Source organism: Heteronotia binoei, chromosome 1 (assembly GCF_032191835.1).
Source record: "Heteronotia binoei isolate CCM8104 ecotype False Entrance Well chromosome 1, APGP_CSIRO_Hbin_v1, whole genome shotgun sequence".
Taxonomy (NCBI): domain Eukaryota; kingdom Metazoa; phylum Chordata; class Lepidosauria; order Squamata; family Gekkonidae; genus Heteronotia; species Heteronotia binoei.
The window spans coordinates 110,393,129-110,410,945 of record NC_083223.1 but is presented as its reverse complement, the minus strand read 5'-3'; the positions used below and the strand labels follow the sequence as shown (position 1 = coordinate 110,410,945).

The 17,817-nt window shown below is 43.2% G+C and overlaps 1 protein-coding gene and 1 non-coding gene across 2 annotated transcripts in view; both read right to left on the bottom strand.

Moving 5' to 3' along the window:
• The window catches only part of CLVS2 (clavesin 2), a 93,415-nt gene that overhangs the window by 45,215 nt on the left and 30,383 nt on the right, over positions 1-17,817 (bottom strand). The gene's annotated exons all lie outside the window — the stretch shown is intronic.
• On the bottom strand, positions 12,861-12,927 carry TRNAL-GAG (transfer RNA leucine (anticodon GAG)). The gene has a single exon. It is a non-coding gene; the product is annotated as a tRNA-Leu (tRNA).

Here is a 17,817-nt window from a genome sequence, read left to right as displayed (position 1 = left end):
AGGCTTCCTCGGGAGGTGTGGGCTCTCCTTCCTTGGAGGTTTTTAAACAGAGATTAGATGGCCATCTGACAGCAATGAAGATCCTGTGAATTTAGGGGGAGGTATTAATTGTGCAGAGGGTTGGACTAGATGACCCTGGAGGTTCCGTCCATCTCTATGATTCTAAGAGGTTTGTTTACTACACTGTATTTTTGTTGTACCCTTGTTCTCCTATTGAATTCATCTCTTTTTATCTCTTTCTCCTTTCCTTCACACAGCTTCATGGGAAATGTAATCCTGAGAGTCAGACTCAGGGCTGGTGCTCAGGTTTTTGGTGCCCTTTATTTATTTATTTATTTATTTATTCGAGATTTATATCCCGCCCTTCCCACGAATGGCTCAGCTCAACCCTTGGTGAGCTGCCCACTAGCGCCCCCCCCACCAATTTAAAAAACAGAGGATTGTAGGAGAAATGAACTTGAAACTATTTACATTTTTAATTTGCAGGTTTTTATTTTAAATTTTAATTTTTTAAAAAAATGTGAGATTAAGCAATAAAAATTGTAAGAATACTACTTCACCTTTTAGCTAGAGGTGCTAGGGACAAGGCCTTCACATGACCATTTCTACTTGATCCTTTTAGTTGGAGGTGCCAGTGACAAGACCTTGTGCATGCAAGAAAGATGCTCTACCATTGAGCTATGACGCCCATCTCATGGCTCTGTTAGGAAGGATGAGTACAGCATACAACTTCAACAGAAGCCAGTTTTTAGAAACTGCAATTGGCTCTTCTTCAGCTTTTACAACTGGTTAATTTATCCCTGCCAGACTCTGAGGAGCGCACTGCGCAGGCACCGTCCACTTTTGCATTTCCCAGGTCTATAACAGACCCAGAGAACGCAAACCAGCCAGGCAATGTCTGTGCTCCATGGAGCCGGCTTTCCATTAGGGAAGACAAGCTCCAAGGAGCACACACACTGCGTATGAGGAGAGGGGGTGCCTGGTGGTGACCCCTAGGCCTGGTGGCACCCTCGGCGGCTGCTTACTTGGCCTACTCCCAAGCACCAGCCATGGTCAGACTGTAGAATTCTAAGTAGTCACACTTTTGAAGACAAACTAGGAAAGAGTGTTAAATCACAGATACACAACAAATACTACATTTTTCTGAAAGAAGAAAAAGTGATGAAATGTGGGGTGAAGGCAACACTGCTCCCAGGAATGGAAGAAAACTTGTAGCAGTCTTAGCAGACCGGACACTGGAGGTGATCTGTGCAGGACTTGATGAAGAGGGAGATCTAGGCATCCTTGGGCATGACTCAGGAGTGAGAACAGAAAATAGCAAAGGCCCATTGAACTTTATGCAAGTTTGAGAAATTATAGAAACACTAATTAATAATATATTCAAGTATGGAAGAGCAGCATGTTCTTAAAAGATTTCCTATTAAGTAATTTTTAGTTTAATTAATTAACAGGCTTACTTGAAAATGCTCAGTGATGTGTGAAGGCCAATTAGATATAATAACATAAAAAGGAAAATGAAACAGGGATAGATTTTTAAACACTGGGTGTTTAGTTTTCAAGTGCATTAATAACACAGACAAGAATGTCTCTTTTTTTCCAGTCTCAATGAAAATTAGGGGAACTGTGCAAGATCTTACTCAAAGCACAAACCAGTGGGCTTGCTCCTGTATATGAGGACAAGGATCTGGAGCTGCTCACACTCAGGTTCTAGTCTTCACTGGTCCTGTGGATTATATTCTAGAAGGTTTAGGCATTTGTGTGTGCAGGCACCATCTCAGCTGATTTATGGTGATCCCGTAGTGCAGGGGTGTCAAACTCATTTGTTATGAGGGCCAGATCGGACATAAATGCGACCTTGTTGGGCTGGGCCATGTGTGTCATAAAATGAAATGTCAGGTAGCAAAGATATAAATTTTATAAAGCATACAGACAAACACAAAGATTTTTTTAAAAAAAACTTAAAACTTTATCACTTATTGGTCATAAAGGTGCTTTCTTTGTATCTCTCCTGTGTGATCCAGGGAACTGGGCAAAGGAAGCTCTGGCTCTTTCCTTCCTTCCCCAGGGGACCAGGAGGGGAGGAGCCTCAGCCAATAGAAGGAAGAGAGGCTTGGCTCAATAGCTCTGCTGTGCAATTGAGAAAGCCTGGCAAAGTATATCCCTCCCCCTCTCCTGATATACTATTTCTTTTAATGCTAGTGTTACTCAAACTGGATCCAAAGAAGGGGAAATTAGCTTTAAAAGGGTTCCAGAAAAAGAATATCACAAGACCTTATAAGTCTGTATATATCATGGTAAATCTCAGTAGGGGTACCCCAAAATAAAATTATGAAGAAAAGAGAGTAAGAGAGTGATTATAAACAAAAGCAGATAGCTTTGTTGTATACAAAATTTAAAAAGAGTAAAAGTGTGAAGAATCTATAATAAGCACCTGAGAAATGAATCCCTAAACAATCACACATGCACAAACACACACACACATGAACACACAAACACCAGCAAGAGGGTGCATTTATAAGAGGTGGAAGGGAGAAAATTGGGAAGTTTATGGAAGGGACATACAACCCTACATCCAGGGTTTGAAGTCTGGAGAGGTCCAAGAGCAGCTGCAGCTGAGATCCAAAGAGCAGAGCATCATGGAAGAAAAGGGAGGGAAAAGTCTGCAGATCGTAGCAGGGGTTCTCAGAAGTGAACCAGAGTTCTGACCAGCAGAGATCTGGAGCAGGGATCTGAGGAACAAGTTGCTAGAGCCTGGGGCCTTCTTTTGCAGGCAGAAGATCCCCAGGGCAGTTGGGGTTCAGCCATCCTGGTTTGGGGTTGGATCAAGATAAAACGTTTGAATTTCAGTGGCTGGTTTAAAGATACCTGATGTCCAACTAGGGTTGCCAAGTCCAATTCAAGAAATATCTGGGGACTTTGGGAGTGGAGCCAGGAGACTTTGGGGGTGGAGCCAGGAGACATCGGGGCGGAGCCAGGAACAAGGGTGTGACAAGCATAATTGAACTCCAAGGGAGTTCTGGCCATCACATTTAAAGGAACCGCACACCTTTTAAAATGTCTTCCTTCCATAGGAAATAATGAAGGATAGGGGCACCTTCTTTTGGGGCTCATAGAGTGGGACCCCCTGGTCCAATCGTTTTGAAACTTGGGAGATACTTTGGGGAGAGTCACTAGATACTATACTGAAAATTTGGTGCCTCTACCTCAAAAAACAGCTCCCCCCAGAGCCCCCGAAACCTCCAGATCAATTCCCCATTATACCCTATGAGAATCAATCTCCACATAGAGAATAATGCTCAGCAGACGTGTTCCCCCTCCCCCCATTTCTGGCAACATTGAAGGGGGATTGGCCTTTCTACTCACGAGTTGCTGCCAACTTCTTCAAAGTAACACAGACACACCATCCCAAGAGGAAGCCTTTCAATCAGCGACTAAAGCCTCCTGAGGTAGAAACACACATGGTCCTCCAGGGGTGGAGCTCCCCCCCGCAGACTCCCCGAGGAGATGCCACCCGGCAGCCTGAAAGGATGCAAGGACTACGAGTCCCAGCATGCACCTCGCGAAGGGAGGCTGGACTGGAGCAAATAGCAGGCCGGCGGTGGGCGGGTCTTTGTGACCTGGAGGAAAGGAGAAGCCTGAAGCCAGGCAGGGAAAGAGACACGGCGCCGTTCCACACCCCACCCCCGCTTCCAGATTTTTAGAGCACGGGGGATTAGGCTGCTAATCCAGGGGTCCCCCGGCAGGGCGGGGGGGGGGGGTTGGGAAGCCTATGTCCAACTCTGGTAGGAAGAAGTGGGGAAAATACCTTAAATAGGCTACTGTGAGCCAAATCTGCATAAGCACAAAGACCATGCTTGAGGCAACATGATTAACGCACTTTAATTAGGTTGAAGGGACCCGGATCTGCATGGACAGAAAAGTTTGAGTAAGTTTCCTGAAACAGAGCATAAATTAATCACTTGAGTGTCCTTCTTGATAGAGTAAAAAAAAAAAGATTAGGGGTGCGGGGAGGAACTGGACATTGGTTAATGAAATAGCAACGTACTTGAGCTGGGCTGATATCTCTAGGGTATTGAAGATGTTGGGTGATTTCTCCCGTCTTGAAAAGTCTTTTGCTAATGAAAACAATATACCACTGAGACTGGGAAGATTGTTCTTAATCAGTTTCTAATTGCAGCACACCCTTCCTCTTCTTTCCTGGGATTTTGTCATGTCATGGTAGCTTTCTGAGACTCCCTATGTTTCAGATCCACTTGGCAGTGCTTATTTTAAAAATGAAGTTCAACATAAGAAGTGGCCAGACAGAACAGAAATGTAGAAAATAGTGTTTTGCCACATTAAGCTCTGATCCAGAATTAGCTGGATTTCATGAGACTTTACTGCAGTCTAGGGTTGCCAGCCCCCAAGTCCCAGTGGGGGTTCCTCTGCTTTTGGGGATCCACCCCACTCCCAAACAGGGACATTGTTTTGTAGAACAAATTTTATTATTTTTGCAATATATTGAAAAATATACTTCAATCAAAGCCCAAATATAATCAGCCAATACATTACAAATTTTCCTCCACCCCCACCTCTAATTTATGACCTCCACCAGTATTCAAAATATATAAAAAACATTCTAAAGGTAAAATTCACAGTTATAGAATCTTCACTAAAAGTTACAATTACCTTAACTCAAAGATGATTATTATGCTTTATCCTCAGCTTAATTCTTATTCATCTAATTTACATATTAAATCAAATAACAATAATCACAGTTCTTCTTTTCTCTTTAAAAGTTCAATTATTGTTGTCAAAAACCACTAAATATCTCTTCACTTTCCATTGTAACTCCACATAGTTTTGAAACGTCTCCCAGTCTTCTTTGAATTTCTCCAAATTACAGTCTTTTAAGTTTCTAGTAAGTTTGTCCATTTCACTCCAGTTTAATACTTTTAAGACCCAGTCCCATTTTTCTGGTATTTTGTCTTGCTTCCACATTTGTGCATACAATGTCCTTGCAGCTGAAAGCAAGTACCACAACAATGTCCTGTCTCGCTTCGGAAAGCTTTCCATTTGTAATCTCACCAGAAAGACATCCGGTGCTCTCTTAATATTATATCCCAAGGTTTTCAAAATCTCTTGTTGAATATAAGCCAAAATTGTTTCGCCTTTTCGCAAGTCCACCACATATGGTAGAAAGAACCTTCATGTTTTTTTACATTTCCAACACCTATCTGAAGCTTGATTGTTCATTTTTGCTAGTTTTTTAGGTGCCATGTACCACCTATATAGCATTTTAAAAGTTCTCTTTTATATTATAATACGGCGATATTTTCTTAGAGTCCTTCCATAGGTGTTCCCATATCTCCATTTGTATTTCCTTGTTAAAGTTTATTGCCCATTTAATCATTTGAGGTTTTACCACCTCCTCTTCCGAAGACCATTTCAGTAACAGCTTATAAGTCCTTGGAATCAGTTTTTCATTTTCACCCAACAGCATTTTTTCCATTTCTGTTTGTTCATGTCTTATACCTGTATTCCTGATATCATTCTCTACCAAGCTTTTAATTTGTTGCAATTGAAACCAGCTAAACTTATCCTGCAACTCTTCGCCCAATTTCAATTCTACTTTGCCTCCCTGAATCTTTAGCAGTTGTTTATAAGATATACATTTTTCTTCCTGTGGTCTTATAGACAACTTTATAACTTCTGTTGGCACAATCCAAAGTGGTTTTCTCTCATCACCATATTTACTTTATTTTTTCCAAGTATTCAACAAGTTCCTCCTTATATAATGGTGTGAGAAAAGTCCATCCATCTTCTCCTTCCCATAATACAAGTATGCATGCCAACCAAAAATATTTCCATGGCCTTCTAATGCCAATAATTTTCGGTTAAACAAAGTTATCCAGTCCTTAATTCATACCAAACAAACTGCATCATGGTATAACCTTAAATCAGGTAATTGGAAGCCACCTCTCTCTTTCGCATCCGTCAGAATTTTCATTTTAATTCTTGGTTTTTTGCCCGCCCATACAAATTCTAAAATCTTTCTTTGTCACAGATTAAATTGTTTCTTATCTTTCACTATTGGAATAGTTTGAAAGAAAAACATAATTCTTGGTAGAACATTTTAATTGCAGATATCCTCCCCAGCATGGATAAATTCAATTTATTCCACTTTAACATATCCTCTTCAATTTTATGCCAAAGCTTTTCATAATTATTCTTGTATAAATCAATGTTTCTCATCATAATCTCCACACCTAAATATTTTACTTTTGAGGTAACTTCGCATCCAGTAGCATTTTGTAGCTCTTTCTGTTTGCTTAGTGACAGATTCTTACTAAGGATTTTCGATTTTTCTTTGTTGATATAAAAACCCGCCAGTTCTCCATACTCTGATTTTCTTTAACAACAAAGGTGTCACTTGTAATGGATTTTGATTGATAAACATCACATCATCTGCAAAGGCTCTGAATTTAAAGGAAAAACCTTTCAACTTCAGTCCCTCTTCAATTTGAGTCAACAAGACCTTTAGGGTCATTATAAATAGCAACGGAGATAGAGGGCAACCTTGTCTTGTGCCTTTGCTAATTATCGTTTGTTCTGTTAAGTCAGCATTCACACAATGTTTAGCTTGTTGTTCTGTATATATTGCCTTAATCATCCTTATAAAATCATCTCCTAGTTTCATTTTTTCCATCACTGCAAACATAAAGTCCCAGTTGAGATTATCAAAAGCTTTTTCTGCATCAGCAAAAAATAAAGCCACCTCTTTTTCTGGATGCTTTTCATAGTATTCTACAATGTCTATTACTGTTCTGATATTGTCTCTTATTTGCCTTCTGGGGAGAAAACCTGCTTGTTCCTCTTGAATAGAAATGTTCAAATGCTGTTTGAGTCATTCCAGTAGAATTCTAGCAAAAATTTTATAGTCATTATTCAGTAATGAAATTGGTCTATAATTTTTGACATTTGTAACATCTCTTTCTTCTTTCAGTATCAATGAAATAACTGCTTCTTTCCATGTATATGGCACCTTCCCATCTTGTCTAATACTGTTCATCAATTTTTGAAGTTTAGGTACTAATACTTCTGCCAGAACTTTATAAAATTTTGCTGAAAAGCCATCAGGACCTGGAGCTTTTCCTAATTTCATTGAACAAATTGCTGCTTCTATTTCTACTTTTCAATTGGTTCATTCAAAGTTTTTTCCATATTTTCTTTTAGGGGTTTCACTTTTATTCTTTGCAGGTAAGCTTCTATTTTCTCTTTATTTACTTGTTGACCTTTAAATAATTTAGCGTAGAATTTATAAAATTCCCTTTTAATTCCGGCTTGATCTACAATTTCTTTACCCTCTGAAAAAATTCTATTTATGATTTTTTTTTCTCCCTTTTTTTTTTCAATTGCCAAGACAAGTATTTCCCCAGCTTATTAGCGCCCTCAAATGATTTCTGCTGTAGCCTTTTTAAATTCCACTCCACCTCTTTATTCAATAAGTGTCTCAATTGGTTCTGCAAAATTGTAATCTCCCACAATATTTTCTTTTTCCCCGGTCTTTTTTCCAGTTCATTTTCTTTTTTACCTATTTCTCTTTGTAAGTCCATCAATTGTTTTTCTTTAGCTCTTTTATCTTTATTGTTCAATGTAATTACTATTCCTCTCATAACAGCTTTATACGCGTCCCATACGGTCTGAATTTTAACAGTCTGATTTTCATTCACTTGGAAAAAAGCTTTAGTTTTTCAAGAGATTTCACTATTTCTACTTTTTGCAATAAGACTTCATTTAACCTCCATCTACTCATATTTTTCCTTTCTTTCGCTAACCACATTAATGGATTACGGTCTGCACCTATTTTTGGAAGAATCTCTATTTTGTTAGTGATAAGTCCCAAATCTTTCGTAGACCATACCATATCAATTCTTGAGAAGGAGTTATGCCTTGCTGAAAAAAAAGTATAGTCACGCATATTAGGGTTAAACTTTCTCCATACATCTTCCAGACTTTCTTTCTTTGTTAGTTCAAAAAATGACTTTGGCAGCTTGCCATCTTTATTCTTTTTGTTTCCAGATCTGTCCAAAGAGTTTTTAATAGTTCCATTGAAGTCTCCCATTAACATTACTTGATCATAGGTCACCTGGTCTAATTGTTGCATAATGTCTTTTTTAAAAGCATCTTTCGCTCCATTAGGGGCATATAGTTAAACAGGGACATTGTTGTGCAATGTCCCTGATGCAATGATGTAACCTGGAAGTGATGTCATAACACCAGGGACATCATGCAATGATGCTCTGGTTTGGGGGCAAATCTTATGGTTTTGTAGCAAAAAACCCCATAGAGTTTTGGCCAAAGCTCCCAAAGGAGTTCCAATCTCCTCCTGTTGGCAACCCTACTGTGGTCACAAAAGGAGGGCTGAAGAATACTGCAAAATCACCTGTGGATGCCCCCGTCGTCAAGAATTGCTTGCTGCCATTACTACAATATCTCTACAAAGCTTATTTCTGGAAGGCCTTCTTAAGGTAGGTAGGCCTAGGGCCATATTCTGCTGCTTGCTTGCTTTGTGCATTCCAGTCCTATTCACAAATCATCATGAAGATGATTCTGAGAAGCTGCAGAATCTACAAGCCTTCAGGCCTCCCTCCCTTTCTTTATGGCAGCAAAGGATGCTTATCATCAAGATAGCTAAAGTGATCTTAAGACTTTGGCACAGGAAGTACCTGTTGCTATTGTCTGCTGAATGATTTGTAATTCTGTCCCTCTAGGTCCCTTCATTGAGAGGGTTTTATAATATGACACACAATCTATGCTGTTCTTAATATGTCTTCCCAGGTAGTCATGATACACAGTACAAAAATAGAACACACTGGTAGGATAAATACTTGGTTTCTAAGTGCAGAGAGTCAGGGCTTTTTTTTAACACTCCCCAGGGTGGCTGCAGCCCATACCTCCACCTCAGGCAGTCAAGATGCTCCAGGGTGCTCCTTTTCCAGGCAGCTCACTTCCGGGTCACCTTGATACCGCCTGGAGTTACCCATCTGTAAGCAGTGATAGAAACACTGGCCGTTTTCACACTAGCGTTTACTCCGGTGTAGCACCCCATTTACCTCCGGATCTTTTCCTGGTTTTCGCACCTGTTGCTCCAGCGCTGTGGTTTGCTCCGGTGCTGCAGGGGTTTCATGCCGGAGTATCTTGATCCACCTGCTTCCGGAGTTTTTGAAAACCTCCGGATCCACTCCGGATCCACTCCGCGGAGTTTGCTGTGGGAAATCCATCCACGCCGGATCAACTGCTTTGTGGGCGTCACCCTCTCCCTTTCCGTCCTCCCACCCCATCCACCCCCTCGGCCAATCATCAGCCCTTCACGGCGCTTCCCAAAAGTGCCCGCACGGCCATTTTTTTTTTAACTTCATATTTCTTGCGTAATAGCGATATTATTGCTTTTCCGCTGTTGCGTTATTTCGTTAGTTCGTTAGGTCCCCATTGCAGCTGCAAGCGCCAGCCGGGGAGGAGGAAGAGCGCGGAGGAAATCCCAGCTTCGCCACCCAGGAGGGAGCGAGGCTGGGAAGGGAAGAACCTGCCACACACACACACACTAGTGCTGGGAGGCTTAAATGTAAAAGCTTTCTCCAGTTTGAACAACGTGTAGTGTATCGCCATAACCATTTTGTTATAACGCAACCATTTCATTATGGCGCAACCATTTTGTTAGTTCGTTAGGTCGCCGTTGCAGCTGCAAGCGCCAGCCGGGGAAGGGGCAGAGCGCGGAGGAAATCCCAGCTTCGCCACCCGGGAGGGAGCGAGGCTGGGAAGGGAAGAACCTGCCACACACACACACACTAGTGCTGGGAGGCTTAAATGTAAAAGCTTTCTCCAGTTTGAACAACGTGTAGTGTATCGCCATAACCATTTCGTTATAACGCAACCATTTCATTATGGCGCAACCATTTCGTTAGTTCGTTAGGTCGCCATTGCAGCTGCAAGCGCCAGCCGGGGAAAGGGCAGAGCGCGGAGGAAATCCCAGCTTCGCCACCCGGGAGGGAGCGAGGCTGGGAAGGGAAGAACCTGCCAAACACGCACACACTAGTGCTGGGAGGCTTAAATGTAAAAGCTTTCTCCAGTTTGAACAACGTGTAGTGTGTCGCCATAACCATTTCGTTATAACGCAACCATTTCATTATGGCGCAACCATTTCGTTAGTTCGTTAGGTCGCCGTTGCAGCTGCAAGCGCCAGCCGGGGAAAGGGCAGAGCGCGGAGGAAATCCCAGCTTCACCACCCGGGAGGGAGCGAGGCTGGGAAGGGAAGAACCTGCCAAACACACACACACTAGTGCTGGGAGGCTTAAATGTAAAAGCTTTCTCCAGTTTGAACAACGTGTAGTGTGTCGCCATAACCATTTCGTTATAACGCAACCATTTCATTATAGCGCAACCATTTCGTTAGTTCGTTAGGTCGCCGTTGCAGCTGCAAGCGCCAGCCGGGGAAAGGGCAGAGCGCGGAGGAAATCCCAGCTTCGCCACCCGGGAGGGAGCGAGGCTGGGAAGGGAAGAACCTGCCACACACACACACTAGTGCTGGGAGGCTTAAATGTAAAAGCTTTCTCCAGTTTGAACAACGTGTAGTGTGTTGCCATAACCATTTCATTATGGCGCAACCATTTCGTTATAACGAAATAGCGTTAGTCCACGCAGCCAGCGGAGGCGACTGGGGACACCCAGACGACTCCGCGGAGCGCGCTGAGCACCCGCCTACCATCAGTGGCGGGAAGTTGACATCCAGATTCTCCACTGTGAACGCTTCTGTTAACACATAAAGGGCTGTGGAGGATGCTACAGCTGCAGCCAATCCATAAGCAGAAGCAGCACACGTGACGCTCTTGTTACGTTGTTACGTAGTTACGCAACCAGACTTGCGCTTAAAAAAAAAAAAGATTGACAGGGCATCGAACTCAAGTCGATGCTAGTGCGAAAACGATTTGAGCCGGGGCTTCATGGAAAGCGACTCCACTAAAGAGGCAATGTGCGAAAACGAGAAAAATGATCTGGACATAATTGTGCCGCGGAATAAGGGGAGCAAACGCTAAGTGCGAAAACGACCACTGACTAGACTATGAAAAAATGGAGACTGTTTGGAATCACAATACTATGGCCAAAAGATACCAAAACCTCTTTCCTGGGAGCACAGTGCAAATATTCTAATTGCCACGAACAAAACAAGATCACAGGAAATAATGTATTCTTCAGGCAGATTCATGAATTGGCACACTAAGAATGCACATGATGGCCTGTCTAAATCAAAGTATGTCACATGTAAACAAATCTCCCCATGATGATGAAACTTGGTATTAAATCCAGACTAACATTTCTGTAGTCATAAGGATTTTCACCAGTGCAGCACAACAAAAAACTGTTAGGAACAGGATTTGAGAAGGCATTTTTGGTTGTCACAGGAAGGGAGAGACAAGGGAATAACACTCCATGTGTACAAAATACTTGTACTTATTGAAACACTAGTCTGGATATGTACTCATCTTAATCCTCACTATGCCAATGATCCATCACTTTGATCCAAAGAACTGCACATGGTGTTCCATGTCATGCCAGAATGTTCCAGCTCCCCTTCCCACTGCAGTCCTTTGCAGCCCTGAGAATCAATGGGCCATCCAAAATTCAGCCCTGAGAGTGAGTGGGCCACCCAGAATGGTGTGCAATGTGGCAGTATATTTCTGTGCCCAGCTCTTCTCAAGGAGCCCAAAGCAGTCTAGGAAGTCTCTCATCCAAGTGCTTGGGCTCAGACATGCCCAGCTTCAGGAGTAGAATTGCACAGATATCAGATTACTAATCCTGTGGTCATACTTTACAGCTCTTTCTTTAGTCAACAAAAAGTAATTTTAATGCATAATTTTCTCTATAATGGATAATTGTCCAGGTGCAAACTAATACAAAGAATGCTAATAAGCAGAACTTTACAGAGTGCTAGTATCAGGCCAGTGTGCTTGCTAGGCGCAGCCCTGGGGGGTGCTGAATTCTGCCCCATCTGGAATGGTGGAGGCCACTCTCTCCCTCCCAATTTAAATAGTGTGAGACGGTGCCCAGGAGCAGCTGCTGCCCTTCCTGTGCCTGGGAAAAGTCCCGCCAATCAGCTGATTGGTGGGACTTTAAATTGCCCAGGAGGCCAGTGCATGCTCCTGGGTGCTCTCAAGATCATGGGTAGCACTAGCAGAAGCAGCTGGGCTGGCCTCCCCCTCCATTTAAAGCGTGTGGGAAGGAAAGTGGCTGTTCCTGAGTGCTCTCCCATGTGATTTAATTCACCCAGGAGGGAGGGGGTGGCCCCACCCTCCCAGCCTAGGATGTCAGCAAGCCTGGCACCGGCCCTGGCTAGTATTAAAAGTTGCACATGCTCAGAATCAGCAAAAAAGAAAAAACACAAAAAACTACAATCCTGTTAAGTAAAATTTTATTACTTGTAATGACTAATTTGTTTTTTCATGCATATTTTTGTTTGTTTTACACAGAGCATTGTTTCTTATACAGTTTTGCATGAAAGTAAGCTTTATTATGATCCCTCTTATGCAGAAAGGCACATAGTGGATATATTCTCAGACTAGTGCTACCAGGTTTCCTGCTATGTTAGGAGACCTCCCATTGGCAGACCATTTTCTACTGCGACTCAGAGGGCAGCAAGGGGAAAATAAGCCAAATATCATAGTTGGCACGATACTCTAGGATACTCATATATGAACATATGAAGCTGCCTTATACTGAATCAGACCTTTGGTCCATCAAAGTCAGTATTGTCTTCTCAGACTGGCAGCGGCTCTCCAGGGTCTCAAGCAGAGGTTTTTTCACACCTATTTGCCTGTACCCTTTTTTGGAGATGCCAGGGATTGAACCTGGGACCTTCTGCTTCTCAAGCAGATGCTCTACCATTGAGCCACCGTCCCTCCCAAATTCACTTGGAACTCTATGGTAAAACCAGAGTTTCTGTTGAATCTTGATAATAATAATAATAGTAACTTTTTATTTCTATCCCGCCCTCCCCGCCGGAGCAGGCTCAGGGCGGCTCACAACATAAATTACATTATACATCAGTTTACTTATAAAATCACAGTTAAAACAAATTACAAATTATTAAAATTACAAATTATTAAAATTAACAATAACAGTATGGTGCTAAAACGTCAGATCTTCAATAGAATTCAGTAGTTAAAAGCATTTTCAATGGCACTTCCTGGTTTGTCATTGGTTGAAGGCTATTCTGAAGAGGTGGGTTTTACAGGCCCTACGGAATTGATCTAAGCATCGGAGGGCCCGTACCTCTTCTGGGAGTTGATTCCACAGCAGTGGAGCAGCAGTAGAGAAGGCCCGGTCTCGGGTGGTCTTCAATCTGGCCTCCCTTGGCCCAGGGATATTCAGCTGGTTTTTTCCCACTGACCTCAGCGCTCACTGGGGTTCATATGGGGAGAGATGGTCCCTCAGGTAGGCAGGTCCTTGGCCATATAGGGCTTTAAAGGTAATAACCAGCACCTTGTAACGAACTCGGTATACCACTGGCAGCCAGTGCAGTCCACGTAGCCTCGGCTGTATGTGCTCCCACCTTGGGAGCCCCAACAGTAGCCTAGCCGCCGCGTTCTGCACCAGCTGCAGCCGCCAAGTTCGGCACAAGGGCAGCCCCATGTAGAGGGAGTTGCAGTAATCTAGTCTCGAGGTGACCGTAGCATGGATCACCATTGCTAGGTCACGGCGTTCCAGGAAGGGGACCAACTGCTTCGCCCGTCGAAGATGAAAGAACGCGGACTTGGCAGCGGCCGCTATCTGTGCCTTCTCCTTAGTGCACCATGTCACTCAGCATCCCAGAAATGATATTATACCATCAACACAATACCTCCCATGTCTCTGCCCCCTGAGTTTCCCACTGCATGCCAGCCACCAGCTAACAACTCTATCTCATACTGACTCTATTCATCTAGCTCTGCAGCATCCTGACAGAATTTGAATGTAAAAGATGCTCAGCCTTAGGAAATTTTTATGGGTGCTTCTAGTGGATCCTATGATCATTAATCATTTCATATGGGTATTGGCGACAAAAGCACGCCCTGAAAGTTGGATCAGCAATGGAAGACAAACTTGATCTCCCCAAGGGCATCAGCTAGATCGCCAGAAAAGGGAAAGGTGTCAAATAGAATGTGGTTGTGGCAAGGATATTTAATGGCAGTGAAATGCAAGAAATTGGCATGAGTGCTTCATCAGACTCCATTCCCTTTCCAAACTGATTGCTGAATCAGGGACACAGATCTTTAACAGTTTTGCTAATTTCCTCCTCCCATTTCATCTACAAGAATCTACATGAACTGAGCACTGTCAGCCAAGCTAAGATACTAATTAATACTTTTTCTTATCCCTTGTCTTCATGATGACATTCTTGGTTAAGACGACTTAACTGTGGTTTGTCCATGTAACCATATGGCAGTGTGGGGGAGATGGACTTTGAGCACCAGTCTAAAGAAAAGTTCTGTATCATTCCCAAGTTTCCTTCCAGAATTTTAAACAAAAGCTGGTCCAATAAAGTTTTTATCTCATTTGCCTTGCTTTCCACATTGCTTTAAGCCATCCATCCTGCTCAGTCTTTCTGGTTGCAAAGCTGCACACATAATTGATTTTTCCCCCTTCAGTCTAGTCAAATGTAGCCTACTTTACAAAGAAGATTAATTCTATCCACACAACACATTTGGTCAATCAATGAACAAGCGGTGGATTAATGCAAGGGTTCACAGGGAGCAGTAGGGAGTTCAGCTTTGTGCCATCTACCAAATAAGAACACCCTTCTTCTCCAACATACTTAAAATACTTGGCTACAGCTGCTCCATCACATTCAACTCACTGTGGCCTACACTTTGCTTCTCAGTTCACACATTAGCCTTTTAGTGAGGTTCTAAAAAGGCTTTTGGTGACCACTGGTTCTGGTAGCCATTACAAGAAAGCCCCCATCTAGCTCTTGCCTGGGACTGCACTTTGTCAAGGAGACACCACCACCACCCCTCAGCCACCAGCACTGCTTTGTTTGTTTTTGTGAAAAGAATCCCCCATAAGTGTTCCTTGCGCTTTCTGACATATCTACACTCATCTACTCTAGTAACAAGCATTGGAGGAGTTTCCCTTTGTGTCAGTGTCTCTTAATTAGTGATTCAGTGTCAGTGAGAGGTAGCAGAGATATAACCTTTATAAAGAACACAAACACAATTAAAGATTTTTTAAAAACTTAAAACATTAGCACTTGTTGGTCTTAAAGGTGCTTTCTTTGTATTTCTCCCATGGGATCCAGGGATCTGGGCAAAGGAAGCTCTGCCTCTTTTCTCCCTTCCCCAGGGGACTAGGAGGGGGAGGAGCCTCAGGAAGGAAGAGAGGTTTGGCTCAGTAGCTCTGCTGTGCGATTGAGAGAGCCCAGCAAAGCAATCTCTGCTCCGCCCCTTTCTCCTCAAGGGAGGAGCCTCAGTCAATGGAGAAAACAGAGGTTTTACTCTGTAGCTCCCGTTCAATTGAACAAGCCTTGCAAAGCAAGCTGTTATGCAGAAGGAAGCAAGAGAGAGGGAAAAGGAAGCAGATGACAGCCAGTTGCTTGGAGACCTGATAGGAGACCTCTGGGGGCCTGATTCGGCCCCCAGGCTGCATGTTCGACACCCCTGACCTAGACGCTTGTTCTCTGAAATGCTCTCAGCAGCACCCTCTTGCCATGAAGCAGTTTTAATTTATTTTATTTAGTATTACTCAGGTCTGCATTCCTGGAAAATGCATGTTGGCAACATACTGATTCTCTGTGGCCGTTTTCGCACTCACGTTTTACTGGCGCCACGACCATCCTGACGCCGGCGAATCTGCATGGCTTTCGCACCAGAAGCTCCGGCGCTCCCAGAAGCGCCGGCTACTTCCGTCGCTAAGCCAGCACAAACGGAAATCGCAAAGATGCAGGAAAACGTTTGCGCTGGCTTAGCGACGGAAAGCGCCGGCGCTTCTGGGAGCGCCGGCGCTTCTGTTGCGAAATCCATGCAGATTCGCCGGCGTCAGGAAGGTCGTGGCGCCAGTAAAACGTGAGTGCGAAAACACCCTGTATCAGTATTACTTCCGATTCTATACCAAAAGCAGGATTTTTTTTTTAGCTAATAATGAGCATAAGAAAGCCAGAAAACAGGGACCTGCATCTGATGCTGCGCTTAAAGAATGTAGAAATCTGCAGTCTTATCTGTATACAGTTAATTTAAGAATCACAGTACATACTCGGAATTCAATTGGCATCTGTACAATGTGATAAGAGACAAGGGTGAACCAACTTGAACCAACAAGAGTGAAATCATTTGCACTGGTCTAGAAAAGGAAATCCCTGAAGAATCAAATTCACCCTCATCCCTGATCTCATGCCTACAACCATGGTTTTTGTGATAAGGTTGCCTGGTCAATTCTAGAAAAGGGGAAAAAGGATGAAAGACAACCTAACAACCACACTGGGAGTTCCCACTGTTTTCTGATTAGGATGTCATTGTCTGCTGCTCTCCAGCCACAGGCCAAGCAGTCATTGCAGAGATTCAAGCTGGCTGCTGGCTTTTCCTTTTGTCATCCCAGCCCCCACTCATAGATGCAAGGACAGATGTCTTGGACATCCTGAACTATGGCTCTGGAAGTCTGTCCCTCTCTGCTCTGCAATTAGTGAGGCAACCTCCAAACATGATACTCTCTGCTGCCTTTTGCTTTTCTGTCTAAAACATTTAATTTCCTATTATGAAAACAGTCTGTAAACTGCCATTACATGCAAAGTCATATAAGCCAAAATTCATTCAATTTCATTGTGCAGAAACTACAAATACATAATATGTTTTATGGAACATTTAGGGTTGCCAGCCTCCAGGTGGGACCTGGAGATCTCCCGCTTTTACATCTGATTTCCAGCTGGCAGAGATCAGCTCCCCTGGGGAAAATGGCTGCTTTGAAGGGTAAACCATTTCAAAGAGATATTGTACTATGCTGAGGTTCTTCCTCTCCCCAAACCCCATCCTATCCCAGATCCACCCCTAAAGTCTCCAGGTATTTTCCAACACAGACTTGGCAATCCTATGTCTCTTTTAGGCTGATTCCGCATTTGGCGTTTGCCTCCCTTTCGCTCCGAGGTTGTTCCATGCGGGTGTGATTTCCCGATTCCGCACTAGAGGATTTCTCCTGGATTCAATTCCCAATCTATTCTCTGTGTTCTGATTCTGCGTTACTGCTGCTCCCAGAGTTTCCCCCACAATCGTAGCAATTTCCCCCTCCCTCATACGTTTCCCGTTTTTTTTAACACGCAAGCATGTTCGCGTTACAACACGATCGTCTTTGTTTGCATTACAATGTAATGACAGAGGCATAATACTGGCAAAGTCACGTGTTTTCCTTTCGCCCTGCCATTGGCAGGTTATCTAAGCCCCAGGAAATCTGAGTTGGCAATCCACCATTTTTATCCACACATGCTGAATGTTAAGCACACAGTTTTCCATTAAAAGCTAAAACAAATTACAAACAGATGCATGAAGGTGTGTATGGGGGGAGGAGATTTATGCAGAGGGGTTAAGGGAGAAAGTTTCCCCAACCTATCAAAAATATAAACCTATAAACATAACCAAATTCCCGTTCCCGTTTGAGGCCATATGGGGGGGGATTGATAAAGGTGGCAATCGCGCATCTTTAAAGTAGTTCATGTAACATCACTATTTATTTAGTTGCGTTATAACAATCTTATTTGAAAAAAAAAATTATAATAGTCAGGAGTGATTTTTATCAGAGGGGAGAAGAAAGTAATCACAATGC